This window comes from Streptopelia decaocto, assembly GCF_964273445.1.
Source record: "Streptopelia decaocto genome assembly, chromosome: 12".
In the NCBI taxonomy this organism is placed as follows: Eukaryota; Metazoa; Chordata; class Aves; order Columbiformes; family Columbidae; genus Streptopelia; species Streptopelia decaocto.
The window spans coordinates 4806488-4828991 of record NC_138667.1 but is presented as its reverse complement, the minus strand read 5'-3'; positions in this window follow the sequence as shown (position 1 = coordinate 4828991).

The following is a 22504-nucleotide window of genomic DNA, read 5'->3' as shown; positions in this document are numbered from 1 at the left end:
TCTCCAGTTCCTAATGTTTTAAATGGAACTACTGTTCCCCTTAGAGCACCCAGTGGCTGGCTGGAGACCTTTATTGATATATATAAATTACTCCAGTCCCCAGGGCTGGCTACAGATCCAATCATATTGAGCTAATGCGCATATAAATAAAAACCTGGAAGTATGGTTTATGGCAATAAGTAGTGCAGTAGAAGTTTATACCATCCTGCAAAGACACCTTGATACATTGCTGATAATCTCTATAATGTATTTAAAGCGGCAGTCTGTAGATTCAAGGCTGAAAATTTCACTCATCAAAGCCATAAATCTTGGTGAGATTCTGTTGATAGACCTGGAAAAGAGGGAATTCCCCCAATCCAAAGAAGGGCCAAAATGGAAGGACATTGGCCTTTTGGTGGAAGGCACCAAGCAGGGTGATGCCAGCATGTCAGTCAAAAGCATCAGGCCCAGCAGCTGGGCAAGGTTAAAGAAGTTCCCTGACATCTTGGTGTTTGTCTTGGCGGTTCACAGATGATTCCCACTATTGTCTGCAATGATTTGCTGCCCTCTAAACCAAACAATAATAACCTGATGTCCAGCTGATAAAGCTGACAGCAACTGAATTATTCAGGCAAGCAATCATTTCTCTAGGCAAGCAAAAACAAATTTCAAGGATTAGGTTGAACCTTCAGGCTAAACCCTGAGTGGCGAATGTAGCAGGTGAGTGTTTTCTGCTCGGGGACAGGGACGTGGCCCAGGCAGTGGCACCACTGGCCCGGTGCTGCATTGGGAAGGTGGCTCCCTGCAGCCTTGGCAACGTGTGGCTGCATCTCAACCTCTCCCACACCTTTGCTGAACCTGGATCTCCCTGGGTTTAAACACCTCAGGTGTTAAAGTTAATTACAGCTCAAACACGGCAGTGGTGGGACAGTGACATCCTGTCCTTATGACTCGCCCATGTCTTGTCAGCACTGGGCTCTGGGGAAGGGACTGTCTTGTTTTTCCCCGCAGCATCCAGCAGAGCGACCACGGTGCCTCGACGCTGTGGCTCTATACAGAGAGCAAGGAGCAAACCTCAAACCGCTAATGACAATGACACTAATCCAGGAATCCCTTTTAGCAACCAGAGAGCCTTGAGCAGAAAAGGTAACAGCCAGTCCCATGACCAGTTCTTGGGAAGGTCCTAAGAAGGCCTGGGGGTGACTGAAAGGGGACAGAAGGGAGTGACACATGTGCCAGGGTGGAACCCCAGGCTGTCATCCCACACTTGCTCCCTCTTTGCTGCCTTGGAGTTGCCAGAAGCAGAGCGGTAGCTTTATTAATAAGCTTCTGTACCATGGCACAGCAATAGGGTCTTGAGGCGACTTTGGCAGGTGTAAGACAGGGCATTATATATATAACTGATGCTCGATGAGCACTGTGAGATACTGCCAACTTTACACAACTTTATTTCTTCATTTCCAGATCCTTCAGGCACCAATTTTACTGCTTCAGAAAAATGATTGTAACTTAAAGGAAAACTCCGGTATGAGTTGTCAAAGCAGCCTTTAGAAATACTTGTCACTCTTTCAGTATCATAGTCTGTGGAGCTGTCATTGCTGTCTCTGGGTGCTGCCATTTTAATGTCACCTCTTTGCTTTCCCTCTCAAAAAGCCGTGGAGGAACCAAAAAAAATGTTTAAAAGTTCTTGTTAAATCTCCTGGAGTGTTGAAATAACAGCAGACTCCAATGAATGTGAGAGCTACAGAGATTTACTCTAGAAAATCATATATCAGTAGTCAATCGAGTACTAAAAAATTGTGCAGAACAATTAAGAAAGTAAATGTATCAGGTTTTGGAAGTGATTCTAACTCTGGGTCTCAGTGGACAAGGTTCAGTGTGTTTAGTGTGTTTAGCCAGGTGCCATTTCACCATCCTATATTTAACGATTTTCCTGTATTTAAAGCTTTTTCCACACTTACATGTTAGGTGGTTTGACTGAAATTAGCTTTAAAACTTGCTTTAGTTAATCTGGTGCATACTACTGTGGCTACTTGCAGAACAATTTCAAGTTAGCACAGTTTAATTTAGTAAGGAATCATGAAGCCAATTCAATTTAAAACCATTAAAACAATTTTAGAGTGTCTGCCCAAGGGTTTTGCATGTTTTCACTAAATGAGTTTTAAAAATACATTTAGTTAAACTGATGGAACTTTAAGTATCAATAAAGGCTTTATCTTACAAACACTAATGTTTGTCTTCAACGAGGTCTTTGCATCTGCTTAGATGTCTCTCTCCAGGATCAGAGCATTATCAGTTACCGTATTTAAGACAAAGCTTTGTTTTTGATCTTTTCCAAATGAACTCCTTTCAAGAAAAGTCTTTCCTTTTCTCTCCCATCTTTGGGGTGAGACGATCTGATCTTTGCTTCCCTGGGCTGAAATTGATGTGCCGAAACCTCGGTCTTGCTTCTAAATCGCATGAGCCTGACTGGCATGAGTGGACATGGTGCCCAGCAACTTTTTCTCTCACAGTCCCACAGACCACGATGGAGGTAAATAACTCAAACAAAGCCTGGTAAATAACTCAAACAAAGCCTCTTCAAAGCAGCACCTACTCTGCCAAAAGGTGCTCAGATCCATACATCTATTTATCCTCAGCAAAACTTTCCTCCTTAGAGTTTCATTGGCCCATTTAACCCCATGACTGGTTGAAAAATGCTTGCTAGAGTTTCTGCGTTTCATTTTGTCTTTCTCTCATCTTCTCCAGGCAACTCCCTTTGTGCGATTTATTTTCTAGGGTGTATTTTTTGAGCCTGGCTCTAGATTAGATGTGGGGAGAGTGGCTCTTGTTAGTGTGGATCTCTGACATTTCGTCTCCTTTCTGCTGCACTGCAATGAGCTCTGTTGATCAGACTGTATGTGCTTGAGAAGGACAGTATCAAGCAGGTGAAATGAGGTGTATTTATGAAAAATAATGTTACAACTCAGTCTTCTATGGTCCCAGTTTTTTCTCCACTTCTGAAAAAAAATAGGGAACTGAGACAAGTAAATACGAGCTCCAAATACAGAAAGGGTTTTCGTGTCCCAGGACCCTTGGGCTCCCACAGAAAACTTCTGCAAGATCTCCAAGGGACGTGTGTGATAAATGTGGAGGACAAGGGAACTAGCAGCTTTTCTTTCAATTAGCAACACAGCAGCAAAAGACTGGAAGGCACCTCCTGAGTCGCTGAGTCTGGCGCTTTGTGGTTGCAAACAAACAATGGCACATAATCCCTTTAATAAAATGATCATGTTCCACCTTGAAAACCACTAGGTTTGGGGGCAGGACTGATCCCTACTGCTAACCCCGTGAAGCCCAGAACAAATATCTGAGCTCAAGATAATGCTACTTACAACAGGATTAAATCCCTGCTGGGTGCCCTATGGTTACAACCACAGGGGAACTCTGCCAGTGGCAGCCCAGCTTTAGCACTCCATGTCCATGTAGGGGTAAAATCTGCTCTATTCTTCCTCATAATTAGGCGCAGTGACTAGACCAGGCTTTATGTTGCATCATACTTGCTTCTATGCAGGGGCAGACACAGCATTAAATGGAAGGCTGAGCAGCTGCATGACGTGGGGACGTGTGTGGTACAGACAGCACCAGAGGGATGCTTTGTTTGCTTTAGGGCCCTGTGATTCCCTGCGCTCACTTAGGGTAATGGCCATTAGTTGGGATTTTGCACATCGCCCTCCCCTGAGCAGGACTAGTTTGTGGTCCTGGGAGAGACCACTGTGGTGAACGGCATCAGGCAGAGGTAAATGCTTGCTTTCTGCTAGAGGGATTACTTTTTCTCCTTCTCTTGAAGGACCTTATCCAAACAACACTGAAATCTGCTTCCACTTGCTCGAGGCACATTTGGATCAGCGCCTGGGGCTCTTCTGTTGCGGAGATTCCTGCCGTGCCTTCTCAGACAAAGAGGGTGACCACATCCTTACATCATGCAGTTGTTTAGTTTGGACTGAGGGAACCAATCTGTCAAATGGGCAAACAAGTGGGCATGAGCCGAAGGACTGGCAGGAGAAGTGGGATGACCCAGGCTGTAACAGTCCTACAAAAGTGTGCAGAAAACCCATGTTTCCTTGTGCTATGGGGTCAGTAGCTGCCATGCACCCCATCCAGTTCAGTGCGGGGTGGACAAGGCCCTGCCCAGCCGTACCTCCACTGTGGACCCAGGGCAGGAACATCATTAGTGTTAGAGACAGCGCTAGAGTTAGCTTGTGGTTGAACTTGATGATCTTAAGAGTCTCTTTCTATGATTCTGTGATTGTGTTTGTGGGATGCTAATGTGATGCTGCAGCCCCTATAGCTCTGTGCTAAATACACCCCTGCCCTATATCCAGTGTGGTGTATAGGGGTGTGGGGGGTGCCACCTCATAACGGGAGTGCAGGGAGCCATAAGGAGGAGAGCGCAGTCCGGGTGGCTCCTGGATACAGCCCAGCACCAGAGCTGAGCTTGGCCACACTCAGGTGGCTGCAGTTAAGCCCCCAAAATAAGAGTTGAAGGTGCAGAGTGCAGCAAATGCAGCCACGGGGCTGCGATGTCACCTCACACAGGAGCTCGCACAGTTTCCTTGGCTGCCAGTCTCTTCTGCTGTTTTTGATGCCCTAAGCTGTTGACCTGAGCTCTGCCCTGATCTCCTCACATGCCTTTCTGAGCTTCCACCTGCTTAGTTGCCTTGTTTTCAAGAGAAAAGGTTTTCGGACAAACACAAGTACCATTTCTTCTCTTCCACCCGTAAAACTGCGGTCCTATGGTGGCAGGGGGAATTGTGCATGGCAATTGCAGCAGCAGGACCTGCAGACCTGGTCCTACCTGCTGATGGGGCAGTTTGTGAGGCTTCAGGACAATCTGTGGGGCTTTGGGGCAGTTTTTGGGGCAGTTTGTGGGGCTTTGGGGCGGCCCTTCGCACTGCAGGGGAGACACTGGGGCTGGGAAAGGTGCAGGCACGTGTGGGTTTATTGAGTTTAAAGAAAGGCAGTGAACAGAGGAGAGCAAGGGATAGGAGATGTTGTAACAACCAGACACTTGTGCTGAAGATGAACAATTTAATGAAAACTTCGTCCAAAGAGAAGCACAAAACTGACTTCAGTGGGGATGGTTTCACCCTGTCTAGGTCTTCATATGGCCCTATCTTGCTCAGAGTGGAAGGCCTCCTGTTGCTTACATCCTCCACACCCATTAAATGAATGCAGAAGTGGGTAAGAGGGAAAGGAAACTAATATTATATACCACCTGGATTTCAGAGATCCACACTATCTGTATCCTTCAAGCCATCACAAGCAATCTCTGAGCAGCCTCCACAAGCACACACAGGCCCAACCATTAACATAATTCTCTCTTTTATTCCTCATCATTGTGGTACCGTATGCTACAGTCTTAAACATTATTTGTTTTACCCACTTTTCAGCATTTTAAGCTCATACTATGCTGGCTAAAAAAAAATCCCATTTTTATCTCATCTGATTTGATATTCATCTGTCCCTCGCTGCTTTTTTTCTCCCCCTTTACCATCATTTTGGTTGGTATTTTTTTTTTACCTCAGAGAACATTGAGAACTCTGTCTCAAGGCTTCCAGATTAGACAGAAGACTGATAGGATAATGATGATAGTATGTTAAATGCTATCTATGTAAATCAGCTCTCTCCATCAATGGATACAAGATGCAGCTACATTAGATCCCTTTTTGACATACATTTTCATTTTTTAAGGAAGAGAATATTGGATTGTTATTAAGCTACTTTAGAAAAATCTTTGCATTACCAGGCACATTACTATTGTGCATAAAGTCATATTAAATTTTGGGATGATGTACAACATCATTTTCTTTTAAAGGCTGCTTTTAACCTCCAAGTATCTTCTTTTTAGCTTCTGCTGAGGGATTTGTTTGTGATAACCAATGACTGGGGGAGGGGGAAAAGGGTGTTTTTTATTAAGCTTCTTGTAGTAGATAAATCTGAATTTGCACCTCTGATAGGAAACTGGTCCTGGCTAAGGGAAAAAAACACTGTTACATCTCATCTGTTTCAAATGCCTGGGAAAATAGCTCAGCAGATAGCCTGAAAGTCGAACCCGGATTGCCGTGGACTCCGTTGGAAGCCAGTTGCAAAATCAAGACCCATTCATTGGAAACGTCTTCCCAACTAACCCCTCCCACTTTCACTTCTTTTAAAATGAAAAAAAGCTATTTTCATTTTCCTCTTTGAACATAGAGATCCCAGAATTAATATGTTCCCAATAATAATGCAGAGTAAAGCAGTGAAAACCAGTTTTGCTTTATTGACACCTGTGGACTCTCATTGATTTTCAATGGCGGAGGAACCGGCCAGCTAAAAATATATAATTAAAATTAATCTTCAGCCTGTCACTAATGTGAGGAATTTCACCTCAAATGTAGGGTGGGCTTTGTTTGCTAATTTATATGAGAATGCACAGGCAATTCTTAATTTTTTAGTTATCTTTGGCTGCAGTGGCTCAGAGCAAACTAAATTCAGATTATAGAATGTTTTCCGTGAGCAGCGGGACTGATGAGCTGGAATTCCACCATTGCTTTTCTACATTGACTCTCTCATGTCTAATAAAGGGGGAGTTTATTAGCATTTTCTCTGTGGGAGACATTAATAAAAGCAGTTTCCTCCATCCAGGAATCTATTTTCATAAAACCTGCATGAAGTTCATATCTCTGAGACCTCAGTTACTCTGACAAATTTTCTTTGAAATTAGCCGTTGCATCTTAAAGCTATTAAATGGGGACCTGCAGATATAAACACACACAGTTGTACACAGGGTGATAAATCTCATTTCTCCATTAGAAGAACAATGAGAGCACAGCAGAAAAGAGAGAAGCTGGTGGTACTGGTGACCTGAGACACAATTGCCAGTGGAGCGGTGGTCTGAGCAGACATAACCCAATGCAAATATCATGTACAGCTGTTATTTCCAAAGCTGGCTGGTAGAAACCAGCTGAAGTCTCCCTGCACTGATGACACTGGTATCCATCAGTGTTAAGGCCTGGGGTGGAGGGTGGGCTGTGATAATCCAGGCTTAGTGGTTTCACCTGAAAGGGTGGGAGGTTTTACTAGGGCTGGGGATTAAAAAGCAGAGCAAGAGTGAAGCAGAGCTGAGCTTAGTGGAGCTGAAGTCTGGACCTCAGGTGGGTAACAAACTGTGGGGAAGTGACTTCTGCATTCATAGTTCTGAATCTACCTGTTCTCTAGGGAGCTTTGTCTACTGAGTGGTCCCATAGGTTCCCTTCCTTAAGGGCATAGTAAGGATTTGACTTAAAGGCTGTTTGTGTGTTGTTTGGCTTTTTCTCTTTCTTTTGAGGGCAGAACTGTGGCTCAACATAATTTGGATGACCCATCAATGAAGAAGGGAGGCTTAAATAAAACTGTAAGGCAGTTTAATAGTTGTGTAAAGTGTGTACCCGTGTGTATCCTTTGGCATAGGCTATGTTTCCACTATGACTATACAGTTTCAAGACTGAGTTGTGTGTTAAGTTTCTATGGGTGTAAAGTCTTCACTATATCTTGGGAACATTGAACTGAATGCTGAGAGTGTCATAGCAGGAGATATTAATTTGTAGCTGTGTGAGCAATGGTGGAGATGTAGGGGTTTTTGACTCTGAGCACCCTAGTCTTTAGATCTGAACCCAGCAGTTCTGTCCATCCAGCTGTGTATCCAGCTGTGTGCCTGGGTTGTTACTGTGGGCAGGCAGTGTGCACTTAAACCACGGCCCACTGGTGCTGTTATGTCAGGAGGGATCAGAGCTGGAGTGACTCCGAAGACATAAGTATTTTTCTTAACAAGTCTTAAATGGCAAAATTCACACTGAATAATTTTGGTAATAAATGGCAACCTAAATATGTCAGGAGTGATTTAGTACCTGTGAACCATGGAGCTAAAATGTAGATGAGGCTAATTAGCTGATTCTTTAACCCAACTCCTGCTTTCCTCTCGCTCTCTTCCCAACAAAAAAAATTGCTATTTTCTCTGCTTTTCTTAGAACACACAGGGTTGGGTTACAGCTTTGGCATTGCTCTGGTTATGTTGTCCATGTGTCCTATGCTTAACACAAATAAGTAGAGACAAGAGGCTTGAGAGCAAGGTAGGCAGCCAGATTCAGAGTGAATAATGCAGGCGTCAAGACAAAATGAGGTCAAAAAGAGCATTTGCGGGCAATGCTATGCAGAAAGGATGTTTCTCTGCTACCTCTGCAAAGCAGCTGCCATCAGTCGTGTGATGCTCTCACGCCTTGTCCAGTTATTATACGCAGAGATGAAGCAGGATCAAAAATCAGTTGCTGACGAGGAGAGATTTCTGATGTTCCTCTGCCTGGGCCTGGACTGCAATGTGCAGTTTGTGCTTTAGAGATGTGTGAATAATTAATTTTTCAGCTTGTTCACCATTTTAAGTGAACACAAAGCAAGTTTTCTTCTGAAATAGCTCTCACCACTGTCATCTCTTCTGAAAACTATCACTTTGAATTATGTAAAACATATTGTTTTTTTCTGTTTGAAAAAAAGTATACATCTATGTATAAAAAGCCTTAGTTTGAGCCAACGTGGTCTCCAAACCTTCCTGTTGAAATATGGAGCTGTAATATTTCATTTTCAAAATGCCAAACAATATGATTGGACTTTTTCTTAAAAAATGTTGGATAATTTTTAATCTGGAGGTATCTGGGTAATTTTTAAATGCATCTTTTGGATGAGTAAACTAACTACCTGGGAATTTGTTACTACCCCTGCACACAGACCCGGAGCTCTCACCTGGCTTAGCTGGACATGTGGACAGCCTTAAAAAGGCACACACATGGGGTTGCAGACTCACGATCTCTGCGTTTTCAATATGCACATCATACAGAAAGACTTATTCAGAGTAATTTAGTGCCAGGATGAAGGAGGGTCCAGCTAGTGTCTCTCAGCCAAAGTACACAGGGCTTGCAGACGTCTCTCTGCTCGCCTATCACCTGTCCTCCTAGGGAAGGGAGGTAAAGCCAGCACCCTAAAGAATGCTGCGAGGAAAAGAAAACAGACAAACCTGCTGTTCCAGTATGAAGCATTTTTCCTTACTTGATAGCTTTTCTTTTAGGTCTGACTCCTGCTCATCTGAGCAGTGACGCTGATAAAGCTCGGTACAGCTGTCATGCAGATGTGTAATGGTCACTGCTGACAGCCAGTAGCCGCTGAATTTACATCGTGATGCTGCAGCAAGACCAAAAAAGAGCATTTTGCATGAACCAGGGCTTCATCCTTCTGAAGTAGGAGTGTACCTTGAGCCAGAGTAGTTTGTCCTGCTGCCTTTCTCCAGCTTTTAGCTGGTCTCAGGTCTGTTCTTCAGTTCTTTGGAAGAAGGGAGAGGGATGAAATAATCATCACATGGTGTGGATGCTGCTCTCTCCCAGGCACAAGAACTGGCCTGGCTGAGGCATTACAGTGAATAAAAGCAGGAAATAACTCTTGCCAAACAGCTGGCTGGCATAAGGAGGAGCTCTTGCTGGTAGGAGAATTTGGGAACAAATACGTCTTTTGCCAGCTCTGCTGAGCAACACAGCTGATTTCCTGTCAGCCCCAGTGCTCCCAGTTCAACAGAAGCATGGAGGTGGGACATGCCAAAAGCTTCTCCTGTGGTCTGTATGGGGGAGTGATGATAATCTGTTGGTATTTTCTCATTGTATCTCTGTGTAAGGGGTATGAAGAGCAGCCTGTGGTCTGCCCTGGGTGATGTCCTAGTCCCTGCCACCAGCAAGTACAGGCAGGACCAGGTGGCACCCACTGCTGGGATGCTGCAGCTGGTGCTCCCCAGGGCTCAGGATACACTTTCCGCTGAGACGGGGGATCTGTGGCACTTCGTGATGCTTACAGCTTTACCATCTGCATGTGATACTGGTGTGTGCGGGAGGATGACCAGAGTCCCTCTGTCTGAGGGGACTGGGGCTGCTTGTCACAAGGGCTGGTGGCACTTGTGATTTCTGCCATATCTGGGGTGTCAGAAGTGACCTGGATTCATGTTGGTCCCTGGTAGTGCCTTAATGTACACTGGATAGAGATGGATTCCAGGATCCTGAATGCCACACATTGGTACAGAGCAAGCCCATGCGGAGTGGTGAGTCTGACTATGAGACTTTGGCAATGTGTTGCTCCTTCTGTCTTCTCTAGTGTGTGTTTCTAGGAGCTGAGACCCATGAATGTAAACACACAACTGTATCATCTGATCCTTCTCAGAGCATTGTTTGTTTGGGGTCAGCTTATCTCCTTTTCAAGAATGGGATGTTTAGAGGAAAAAAATATATATACATATAAAGCCTATCTGTAATAGTCTTAATTGTAAACCAGGCTATGTACTTTCAGACTGGAACCTAATCACTCATTGGCTGTACAGGGAATTGATTAATTGCTTTGCTGCTTTTTACTTGTATAAATCTTTGATTTAGTGATTACTGCATTTTGATTTATCACTTACTATACAAGTAATCAATATTTATGATGAATGGATAAATTCAAATACCACCCATTTCACAATATATAATATAGTTTGATGTATAAAAGACATTTTCAGTGGCTTTTCCTAATTATCCAAACTGGAAATGGGTATCTCTTCACCTGCAGTAATGTCTCTTTCCTGACTGTCTTACAATGGTGTGAAGTAGGAGTAACCCTGTTATAACCAACTGATGAAGAGGAATCTGAGTTTGAGACAGAGAAAACCTTCAAAGGGGAGAAGAATTTGTGCAAATGAAAAACTAACTGAAGAAAGGGCCTTAGATTTTTTGCTAAAAACTGTTATAGGGACAGACCATTTACTAGTGTAAACTGGTATAGATCCTGGCCTAATTCTTGTTGTGTATCTCTTTCTTCAAAGTCCTTCAATTCAATGTGAATCTGATCTCGGGGATTATTACACAGGAGTCTGACTGTCTGCAGTCCTTCAGAATTACAAACTAATTGTGGGATAAGAGCTATATATAATTTACTAGCTATGGATTTGTTTTCCTGCTTTCAGAAGTCTCTTTACTGCCCTTCTTTCCTGCCTCCCCCCCACTCCCGCCCTATAGCTGAACATGGTTTGGGTAGGAATGGAACCACAGTGGTGGCAACTCATCAGAAGCCCAGTGAACATGGTCACCCCAGATTCTGGGAAGGGGGCAGGGGTGGGGAGGGATGTTGGTGGGGAAGAAACCCATTGTGGGGCCTGACAAGTTTAAGAACTCTCTGTCTGTAAGACAATTGATAATGCTTGTGCTCTGATCCCATGAGTACTGAGTAGATGTTAAAGATAATCTGCCTGGCCCATTGCTGCTTGGAATAAAATCCAGAGGGAACTCATCAGCATGGACTAAACCTGCTCTGAGACCAGTATTTTCTGACTGTCTTTGTTGTGGAAAGAAAAACCTGACCAGTGAGTTGTTCAGCTGTGAGTCCTGAGCTGGATCCAAGGTTGGCTGAAGTTGGTGGAAGGACTCTTGCTGTCTTCCAAGGATTTGTGATGGGTGTTTTGTGCTCTCCAGGAAGGGATCATACTCTCTGCTCCTTTCATTGTGATGTGGCTGCTCCTGCAATGGAAAGCCCAACTAAAAGCTAAAGTAAGACTATGGTCTGTGCCCTTTTCAGGGTGTATGTTGAAGCTTTGATCCATTTGTGAACTCCCACTTATGCAGTCAAGGTCAGATTGACTCACCCTGAAGCTTTTGGTAGAGCTGGGGAACCAGCAGACATCTCCCTCTCACTGCTGCACACCAGTCTTATTCCTTTTACACCACCTGCTGTCCCATCTTGCAGTAGGAAACCCACCCCACATCTTGTGGCTGTCAGTGTTTCCCAGGAAATCTCGGGTTGTAGGAAGTGTTTTGAGGTGTGATGTGTAGAAAAGGTACGTTTTCCTCCAGGGTTCTTGTGATAAACTTGGGAGTTTAGTGTAATCCTCACCACAGATGGTGGCAAGTTATTTCTGAAAGGTGCAAGCTGTGAAAAGGCTGAACTGGGTGTTGAGAAACCTGAGTACCACTCATGGATGGGTGTTGGGGCACTGTCTGGTCTGTCACAGGGAAGATCTCCTCCATTCTATTTCTGGCTTCTCTGTCTAGATCAGAAAGTCCTCATGGGAGCCTCTTAGTAGCTCTGTGAGCTCCTAATTTTATTTGGGAATGAAGTGTGGTGGCATAAAGCACAGAATGAAAAATGCCACCTCTCAGGTCTCCCACAGTGCTTGACATTTGTCTTAAACTATTTTACCAAACACATCTGATCCCTAATAGGAGGACATTTGACATTTTATGTAGGCCTATTCATCACCTGCAAGATCTCAGTATAGTTCCTGTGATGTTCATATAACTATGAAAATTAACCTGACACACATTTGGAAAAGTTGTTTCTCTAGGAAATTGTGTATGGTGAGTCTGTTTTCTATGTGTGGGGTTTTTCCCTTCCACCTTCCATAGCTGTTCAGGTAAAACTAGATGTTTACTGTAAGCAGAAGGGAGAGAGAAGCTCCTTGTCTGTGTCATGCTCAGGCTCAGCTCTCCTGCTTCAAGCAGCTGGTGAGCCAGCACTCATTATTTATTTTTTGCTGGGGCACTGTCCAAGAGTTATGACCAATGCTCTTAAGATACTGATATATATTGCATGTGCTTGGAGGAAACCCATTCATCTGTCCCTTGTCTCTCTCCCCCAGAGCCCGGATTTCCTTGATTGTGAAGTAAGATAAAGCTGCTATCTTGACTTTAAAGACTCTGGGAAGAAATGTGTTCATGCTCTCCCTCTCTCTCTCTCTCCAGCATACTACATATCCCCCCTGTGATGGACACTTTTTTCCTTCCATTCAGCTTCCTCCATGCTTGTGTAAATGGCTGAGAGTTTTCTAGGTGAAGAATTAAGATCCACTTTACTCCACAGAGGAGTATATTCCCATCCCTTTGCTTTTGGATGAGGAAGGTAGAAGGTCAATGTCCTGCTGGGTTTGCCTCATCTCTCTTGAAATGAAGCTGGTGCCTCACTGAGGAATATTAGTGTGGCATGTGCAATGGTCACTTTACAGCTCTGGCAAAACAGTTGGCATGTCCAGGTTTCAGTTGTATTTATGGTATCCTACAAGCTGGAAGCTGAAAGGGTCCTGTTTTCCATTGTGTTATTCCATTGTGTCCCAGCTGCTGTTGTAGCTGGGATGGAGAGCCACAGAAGTCTGCATAGGTGCAGTTAAGGGAGGGAAGAAAAAGTGGAAGCAGAGCTAGAGAAGCTTTTGCAACTAGAAAAAAACCATAATAAATCCATGAGCTGTGCATAGCCCTAGGGCTTTATGACCATGAGCAGGCATGAGGGAATGACTTGAACTTAACCAAAGCCGTTAATTACCTGGCTGAGATCAAAAGCATAAGTAAGGGAGTATATTTATGATGCACCTTACAGCGTATGTTTCAACTTTCTAGATTTTTTTATTAATTGGTTTGATTAAATAGATTTAAAGAGCCTGGGCAGAGGCTCCTAAATCATACTCCATGTTGATCTAATGAAATACTCAATAAATTTACTAATAAGGCTCCTTTGGTTTGTGCAGTCTGAAAGGAAATGCCGCTCTAAATGGTGATAACTCAATGTGGAGCCTCGGTAGTGACTCATGGCGAGCGGGGGGATGTTGGGAAAAGCCTCTCCTGCAATTTACAGCAAAGCTCAGGGTTTAAGGGTGGTTCCAGGCTCTTGCTCATCCTGCATGACACCCAGCTTTCCTAAAATGTTCTATTGTATTGACCAGTTGCTTCTGTGACTTCTAGGTTTGACTGCCATTCACCAGCTTGCTATAGTGTGTACTCTGACATGAAACCCTCTGCACACTGTGAGCACTGAGTCCTTCCCCACTGTCCCATGAGATGGTGAGTTGGGCTGGGAGCTTCTGTATTTTGGGCACTGCACCAACAATGAGACTTCTTCAAATATCTCCTGCTGGTTGTTGCCAGTTGTCCTAAAAAATACACTTTTTCTTGCATGTCACAATCCAATCAAGAAATGTTTTTTTGTTCTTGCATAGAATAAGAGAATGGGAAACTTCAAAATGATTTTTTTTTTTACATTTTTTTCAGTCAGCTCATGAAGCACCCACTTATTGAGTTTTTTCACCTATCCAATTTGCTACCAAGGCCACATGACCATTGACTGGTCAACATTGAGTTCTTTGGCAACTTCTAGTAGTTGTAAGAGGATGAGCTTCAATGATTGCCCTTGATTGTTGTCAAGTTCCGATGGCTGGCCACTATATTCATCTTCAAGGCTCTTGTCTCCTTTGTGAAACTTCTTGAAACCACCACTGCACTGTATATTTGTTAGCAGTTCCTGGGCCGAATGTGTTGTTGATGTTGAGTTGTTTCTGCTGCTTTGTGACCCCTTTTGAACTTGAGTAAGAAAACTGCTCGAATTTGCTTTTTGTCTAGCATTTCTATAGTCTAAAAGATAAAATAAACAGCAAGTAATAAGTCAGTAGAAAAAAAAAGTGCATTAAAATAATGACTTGGATGAGGGAATAGAGTGCATGGTCAGCAAATTTGCTGATGACACAAAACTGGGAGGAGGGGCTGACATGCCAGAGGCTGTGCTGCCATCCAGAGACCTGGACAGGCTGGAGAGTTGGGGAGGGAGAAATTTAATGAAATATAACAAGGGCAAGTGTAGAGTCTTGAATCTGGGCAGGAACAACCCCAGGTTCCAGTGTAAGTTGGGGAATGACCTGTTGGAGAGCAGTGTAGGGGAAAGGGAGCTGGGGGTCCTGGTGGACAGCAGGATGACCATGAGCCAGCACTATGCTCTTGTGGCCAAGAAGGCCAATGGCATCCTGGGGTGGATTAGAAGGGGGGTAGTTAGTAGGTCAAGAGAGGTTCTCTTCTCTCTCTGCCCTGGTGAGACCCCACCTGGAGTCCTGTGTCTGGCTCTGGGGTCCTCACTACAGGAAAGGCAGGGACCTGTTGGAGAGTGTCCAGAAGAGGGCCAGCAAGATGATCAGAGTGATGAAACACCTCTGCTTTAAGGACAGACTGAGAGACTCAAGGTTGTTCAGCCTGGAGAAGAGAAGGCTCTGGGGAGACCTTATTGTGGCCTTTCCGTACTTTAAAGGGACCTGTGAGAAACGTGGGGACAGACTTTTTAGCAGGGCCTGTTATGACAGGACAAGAGGTGATGGTTTTAAACTAAAGGAGGGGGAGATTCAGGCTGGACATGAGGAATAAACTTTTTACAATGAGGGTGGTGAGAGCCTGGCCCAGGTTGCCCAGAGAGGTGGTGGATGAACCATCCCTGGAGACATCCCAGGCCAGGCTGGACAGGGCTCTGAGCAACCTGAGCTGGTGAAGATGTCCCTGCTCATGACAGAGGTGGCACTGGATGAGCTTGGAAGGTCCTTTCCAACCCCAATTATTCTGTGATTCTATGTGTGTGATTGTTCAATATATGGCGCAGCTGAGATCTCCCTGAACAGAACTGTATTTCAGAGGTCTCTGCTTTATAAATACACCATGCAATGTGTGGTCCAAATAAAATAAATCCTGGACAGCTTAGGGTAGATCTAATGTAGTAAATGTATGATGTTCGTTCCTGCCTGATGCAATAAATTGAGAATGACTGGATGGAAAGTTTACAGTTTTTCAGTGCTCGCATATTGATGCAAATCAAGAGTTTGGGCAAGGACAAGCTCTTTCTGCCCCAGGGCAGGAGGCTCTTATCTTGCAGTCTCCTTTGGCTGTGGCTTTGCTGGCTGAGAATGCTGCCATCTCCTGCTGCTGCCCCTTTCCAGATCTGGCTGCTTCCCTAAGCAGGATTTTGCTGTTTCTATGAGGGATCCTCAGACCTGTTTCTGCCTGAATAAGTAAACTTGGTAAAGGCTGCTTAATCCCTGATTTTTGCCTCCAGCCACATACAGCACTTCAGTTGGTTTACCTGAAGAGTTTTAACAATTTAAACTTTCTTGAGCTAAATAAGCTAGTGTCCTGGGAAATGCAAATGCAAACTAATCTGCTAAAGCCAAGTTTAAACACATGCCAGTCTGTCCATACAGAGCGCTGGCAATTTGGACTTGAATCTTACCAGACAATTACAGAATTTCCCGGTAGTTTGTGTGGGCAACAGTTGCTTCTGGGAAACATCAACAATTTCATTCATACGTAGTTTTTGTGTTATGATGGTATATAGTTGTAGTAGTCAGTCTAATGCATCTTAATTTTTTTAGTCTTCTCTAGATTTCAATTAATAAACTGAGAACAATATGGTTTTGAGCACTGTGACTCAAAGCCAGTGTATAAGTTTTCCCTGTAAACTGGGGAGGCTGTCCAGTCTCATCCAAACATCTGTGTGATTTTTCTTTTAGTCCTTTTATATCATATTTTTCTCCTTTTCTCTTGCACTTTTTCCTCTTGATCCTCGTTTCTGAGAAGAAACTGATTTTTAACTATAAACAAATTGTAGAGAGGAGGTCCCACTGGTGGTGTCCTCACTAATGGATGTGAAAATCAGAACCAGAGAGAGACAGGAAAGGAAGAAGATGGCAGAGACAAATATATTTGGAAACAGCTAACCAAGGAACAAATTAAAAATGCCCTTTGAGTAAAAAGAAAACAAAAAACCAAAAGAGGCTCCTCTCTGAAGAACATAACGTCAAATCTTTTGTCTGCCTTTAAGTCTGCATCCCCAGATCTTGGGAACTGCTTATAACTTTTGCCTGCTGGAAAATAACCCCGATGTTAAACAAAATGTCAAAGCTTTCTTGGTCTCACAAAACTCATGGTCTTCTCCTCTAAAGGGGTGCAGGTGTGTTGTGGTGCATCTCAGATTCTGAGAGTTAAAATGAGGAAGGAAAAAGATGAAACTGATATTGCTGGCAAGACAATTTAAGGCTGTGGCTTTGTGGGAGTCAGTGTTGGGGTAAGCCCATCCAAGCCTACCTCTGCTTCTACTGCTTTGGTAATTCATTAGTATTTGCCCAAGGGATGATACCAAATGTAAGCTGTAGCCCCAGGGTGGTCCCACTAACTCCCATGTGTTCCAGAGAGTTACATCATGGTTTCCAAGGTAAAGAGGTGGCCACAGGGGCTTTGTGCCTTAGTGTGGGGAACTCCTTTCTTGCACATCCACCTGCTGATGGATTTCCTTGCTCCATCATCTCATGCAGGGAAGATCTGACTGCAACTACAGTTAAAAGCCAAAGCCATAAGAGTGCTCTGAGTCCTCTCTGACAATCCCAAGGGAGTTGCTTACTCCTGGAGCAAGTGCTGCAGATCTACTGGTTGGGGTCTTGCCAATATTTGCCTAGACAGGGCTGGGATATCAAGAGGTATGGACGTTGCCATGCATTGTGTTGTTCTCTAGGCATAAAGAAGTGGGCCCAGGAGAGAGCCAGAGGCTCTTGCATTACTTGGTTTGATGCCCAATCTTTTCCTGTTTCACCATCTCCTGTTTATTGCACACACCATGGTGTGTAGCACTGGGGACTGATTAGCCTCTCACGTTAATGCCAAACTATTTCTCCATGTGTTTAGTTTTCTTCCTTTTACTTGCAATTTTTTCATATCCATGAACAATAAACTACCATGCTCTCATTCCTTCTTATATAGTTATATGATACCCATGCTACTGATGCTCCTTGTTTCCCAGCTTCTTTGCTTCTGGCTTGTGGAAACATCTATTGCCCTTCTACATTTTCACTCTGTAAGGGAACTGTGGCTCTTTGGAAAATGTACTAAAGGCAAAAGGAAAATATGATCTTGCTAGCACTGATGCATTCAGCAGCATCTGATGGTGGAAGGGACTGCGAGCGAGATCAGAATGATGTCCCCTTCCTCCTTTGGTAAATATGCCCTTTCTGTCTGGTGTGCTGTGGTACAAGAGCAGAAGGGACTTGTTTTTGTTTCCAAGAAACAAAATGAAGAGGATTCCAGAAATACTTATACCTAGGTATCTGCTACAGAGGTGTCTTAAGTTTCTGAGAGGAAAAAATACAGAATACACCTGAAAATAATTTGAGTTTACAAGACAACATGCAGCTTCTCAGTACATGATCAAATGTTGCTGTTTCTGAAGGTAAACACAATAAAAAGCATCCAGGAAAGAGCTGAACTTAATCAGATTTCTACATAAAAAACAGACAAACCCATGAATAAACCCCCCCCCCCCCCCAAAACTAAACACTACAAAACGTCCACCAAAACTGATAAGATGCTCTAGTCATGATCTCAGGGTGTGTGACTCTCATGTGGGTCAGCGGGGGATATAACACTGAGGTGGAATGTGGTCCCCAGGAATTCACCGCTTGCTTGTGAAAGGAGCCAAGAGCTGTAATCAACTTACCCACTATATTTGCTCCTGCTGTTCACTAATGAGTGAAGACAAAGGAAACAGCACACTTTCAACTCCATCAGACTGAGATATTTACCTGTAGCCAGTGAGTCCCTAATCAAAATTAAAGCAAAACAGGCAAAATTAGCTTGTTAGCATTTTTCTCTTAGTGTTGGAGAAATGTCACTTTTTGCCTGGGGCAGTTTTGGTAGCTTTGCCACGAAAGGAAAATCTATTGTACCAGTTACATCCCTAAACATTTAGTCTTGGGCATTCAAATGTAGCAAGAGTGATGATATGACACTTCTCTGTTAATTTATTCAGCAAAGGAAGGAGGCTGGGGACAGGGCAGACCAGTGCTTAGCTCAAAGCATAATGTGACTGGCAAACTAACAAGCGCTTTTTAGTCTTCTTTGATGTATGGATTTCTGACTTTTTTTCTAACAGATAGATGACCCTTTGTAGAATAATTTTAAGCTAACTGGAAATAGATATGCTTCTTAGTTATCATTTCTGTGTCCTTTGGGAGTAGTCCCCACAGGCTGAAGATCTGATTCTCTTTCTTGTTTGTTGTGACAAGCAGCATGCCAGTTAGGGCTGTTTTCTGGGCTGTTTTCCCCAAGCCCCCTCTAGAGCCAAAAGCCGAAGGTCTGTATTTATCCTTAGGAAGAAGCTGGATCTTGGGGAAGAATGGGCAATTGTTCAGAACTCAAGAATGTGTTCAGTTCCCACCTCTGCCACTGATTCCCACTATCACCTCCGGCAAGTCTCTTATTCTCTTGATACTTCAGCTCCCTCCCTGAAACAGAAGTAGATAACCAGGTCCTGCCTCAAAGCCAAATACTCAGCAAATGAGACTCTTCTAGTGAGGAAGCTGAGATTGCTCCTAAAGCTACAAGAGCTTTTGAGTTTGCAGGCTGGTGCGTGGAGAAACCGTGTCACCGTTTACTGCGGGGTGACGATAAACCGTGGCAGATGCTCTCTGTTAATCTCCCACCCTCCCCACTAAGCAAACGGAGAGAGACTTGCAAGTTGGAAAAAGTTAAAAATGCTTTACTAATGCTACTAATAAATAAAGTAATACAAAATATACCAAACTAATCTCTATTTTCCCCCGGTAGCGCAGTGGTGGCTATGGGGCGGGCACCTGGAAGTCCTGGGCTGGACTCCGCAATAAACTGGAATGGGATTCAGGGATGCAGGGCCTGGAACCAGGCCTGGGCTCATAGGTCTGACAGGCAGGGTCCTCTTCAGATGCCAGCCATGGTCAAAGACAGTGAGATCCTTGTGATCTTCCGCTTTTATAGGATGCATGACATGTATGGGATGGAATACTTGGTTGGTCAATATTAGTCACCTGTTTTGTCCACCCCTCCTTGCAAATACGCCCCTCTCACTTATGGGATGTGCAAAATTTATCAGTAACCTTGGCTGCCGTAGCAATAAATATAAACCTGGACCTCTTCTGCATACCAGTGTTGCCATTATCAGCTCCAGAGCGAACAATTTCTGGAAACACATGCAGCCATCTTCAGAAAAGTGCAGTTACTTAGAAGACTTAGCTGAAAGAAAAATCCACTAAAATAGAACTGGTCTTGTAATATCTCTGTGTCCTGGTTTTGTTTAAAACAAGTCAGCCTGACTGAGGTGAAGCTATAGAATGTGACATGGACATAGGGAACCCAGAAATCTGGAGTGAGTGAGAAGGTGCAGCTGAATTCACAAACCACTGCATCTGAGCTAATATCAGCCCTGCAGAGGTCCCAGAGCAGCCCGACCAGGGCAGGTGGGTGATCTGGTCCAGAGGAGACCCCTCTGGACAGCAGAGAGCTGATTCTTCCCATCTCTTGGTGGTGAGCCCCCTCAGAGAGGCAAAAGGTCTATGCCAAATTGCTTTCTTCCAAAATGAAGCCTTAGTTTTATTATTTGCCTAAAATGCAACCCTGGAATGAGCACATCCCTAAACATTCCTTGTTTAATATATTTTAAATAACACCACTGATACAAGGCAGTTTTGGACTAACATTAACATCTGGGCTGACCCCGCCTCCCTACCAAGTTTCAGCCTGATGTTAATTAAAACAGGCAAGTTATAAACCCCAGGAAATGGCAGCTGACCCTTGACTATGAATGTAATGCTGTAATAATATGCAGTAAAAGAGAGGCATAGTCAAACTGCTGCCCGGTTCATTCCTAGAACGATGCTCTTTCTTTCTCACCGCTGTGCTCCCTTGCTCTGAGAAGTGAGACCATTACCTCACCAGCACCTTTTATGGGCTGCTGTCTGTTTTTGGGGTGGTAGGTGGCAGGGAGGCAGCCCTTGTGCTCCGAGTCACCCACGAGAAAATTATCCCAGCATGACAGGAGAAGCTGCCTCTCAGAAATCTGAAAGCTGTTTCCTGACCACATGTGGCCACTGAGGATCCCATGATGTTCTTTGTTAGGGCTGCTCTGGCTAACTCTGTCCTAATATCTGGAAAAATATGGAGGATTATGTTTTCTTTCCACTCTATTCCCAGCTGGATATGAATGAGGAGGGTGCAGGAAGACGGCCCTGGGAGGGATTGATGGAAACCCCACAGCTGAGGGCACAGTTCAGGTTTGCTGTGTGCCATCTCCAGCCATCTCAGCGCTGCGCCAGAGAAGCAAGAGGCTGTGTTTTATACTTTCAAATATCCATTGCTGTAAGTGCAACTGTCCTTTCTTTGGTGGGCCCAAAGTGAGGGGTGAAGGTGTCAGCAATGGAAACCACATACAGCCAAGAGCCAAGGTGGTGAGACAGGGTCAGGATAGCGCTGGAGAAACCCCCCAGATGCATTGCTACATCTCTCCCTGACTAAATATTAGATGTGATTTGGAAATAATTAAAGGAACGTTTTTGTTGTCATTGGAAACTGTGGTACTGTTGAAATTGGAGTGTTTCCTCTCAAGATGTTGCTCTTTGTCAAGCTATGAATGAAAAACAAAACAAAACACACACACACAAAAAACAACCAAAAAAACCCCTCCCAAAGCAAAACCCCAAATCCTAAGGGCACATGGCCCTGCAAACCCCTTTGAATAGACCCTATAGGTTTCAGCTCCTGTGGCACATCAGAATCCAGCCCAGCTGTGTTCAGAGTCCCAGAGAATATGTCCCATTGTTTGTAAGCCAATTAAACTACCTTTTGAGCAGATATACATTTTATCTTCTCTGAGAGCTCAAGGAACCAGGATGTGAGCCCATGAAAGGCTGGGCTGCAGTGGATACACCCTGCCCCTTCTCTCTTTGAGCCATGGGAAAGGTCAACTTTTGTCCTCTAAAATGTGTCGCTGCTATAAATATGACTGCATAATTTATTGCAAATTGTTCAGCAAATTTATTGCGAACTATTAATAAACCTCCTTGAAACAGCACAATGAGCGCGTGCAATAAACAAGGAAAATATTTGCTTGATTTGAACCACATTGGATGATGTTAAATTAATGTTGAATAGATACATTTTGAAGGCCTGGAGGGATGAGTGCAGGCAGCGACCGGATGCTGCTGCGCTAGCCCAGAGCACACATGTCAGAAAATGTCGGGGAAGTGACCAAACCTTTTTGTCAATGGCTTAAAGCTGAGATAAGCCCGGAGTGTTTAAATTGGCAATTCTAATAGCTACCTGAATCCAATTCAATTCACAGCAGCTCGGCTTGTAAGGCAATCGGTGATACAGTGTTAATGCCAACTAATCTGATAAAAATTGACACAATGACAACGTTGGGCCATTAGTTACCAGCAGTTTTTATGTCTGTGTAAATCCATCGTGTTTTACAAGGTGCGGGGAATTCTGGGAGTTGGGGGATTTCTTTTTTTTTTCCCAGAACTGTGAGAATAAAGTGGTTTTGCCAGTGAGACCAACTCATCCTCGTGCTGTGCATGCAGCCCTGAGCACGAGAGTGTTAAATGGCAAAATTCATCACAACTAATTTCTATTTGCCGTCTATTAGGCTACATTGTTTTGTCCTCAACGTCAGGTTAAATAATGAACCTCTCGGAATGGAGTAAATTAACCTCCACTTTATGTTCATGTCATTGTCAAATGGAAACATCACTTGTACAAATGAAAAAGATTCATTAGTAAAGCTAATGCATAGGCTCCACTCTAGTAAAAGATAAGAGCGATTGAGGCCTTGTCATAATGCAGTGTCGAACCGCTGGCTTGTTATTTATGAT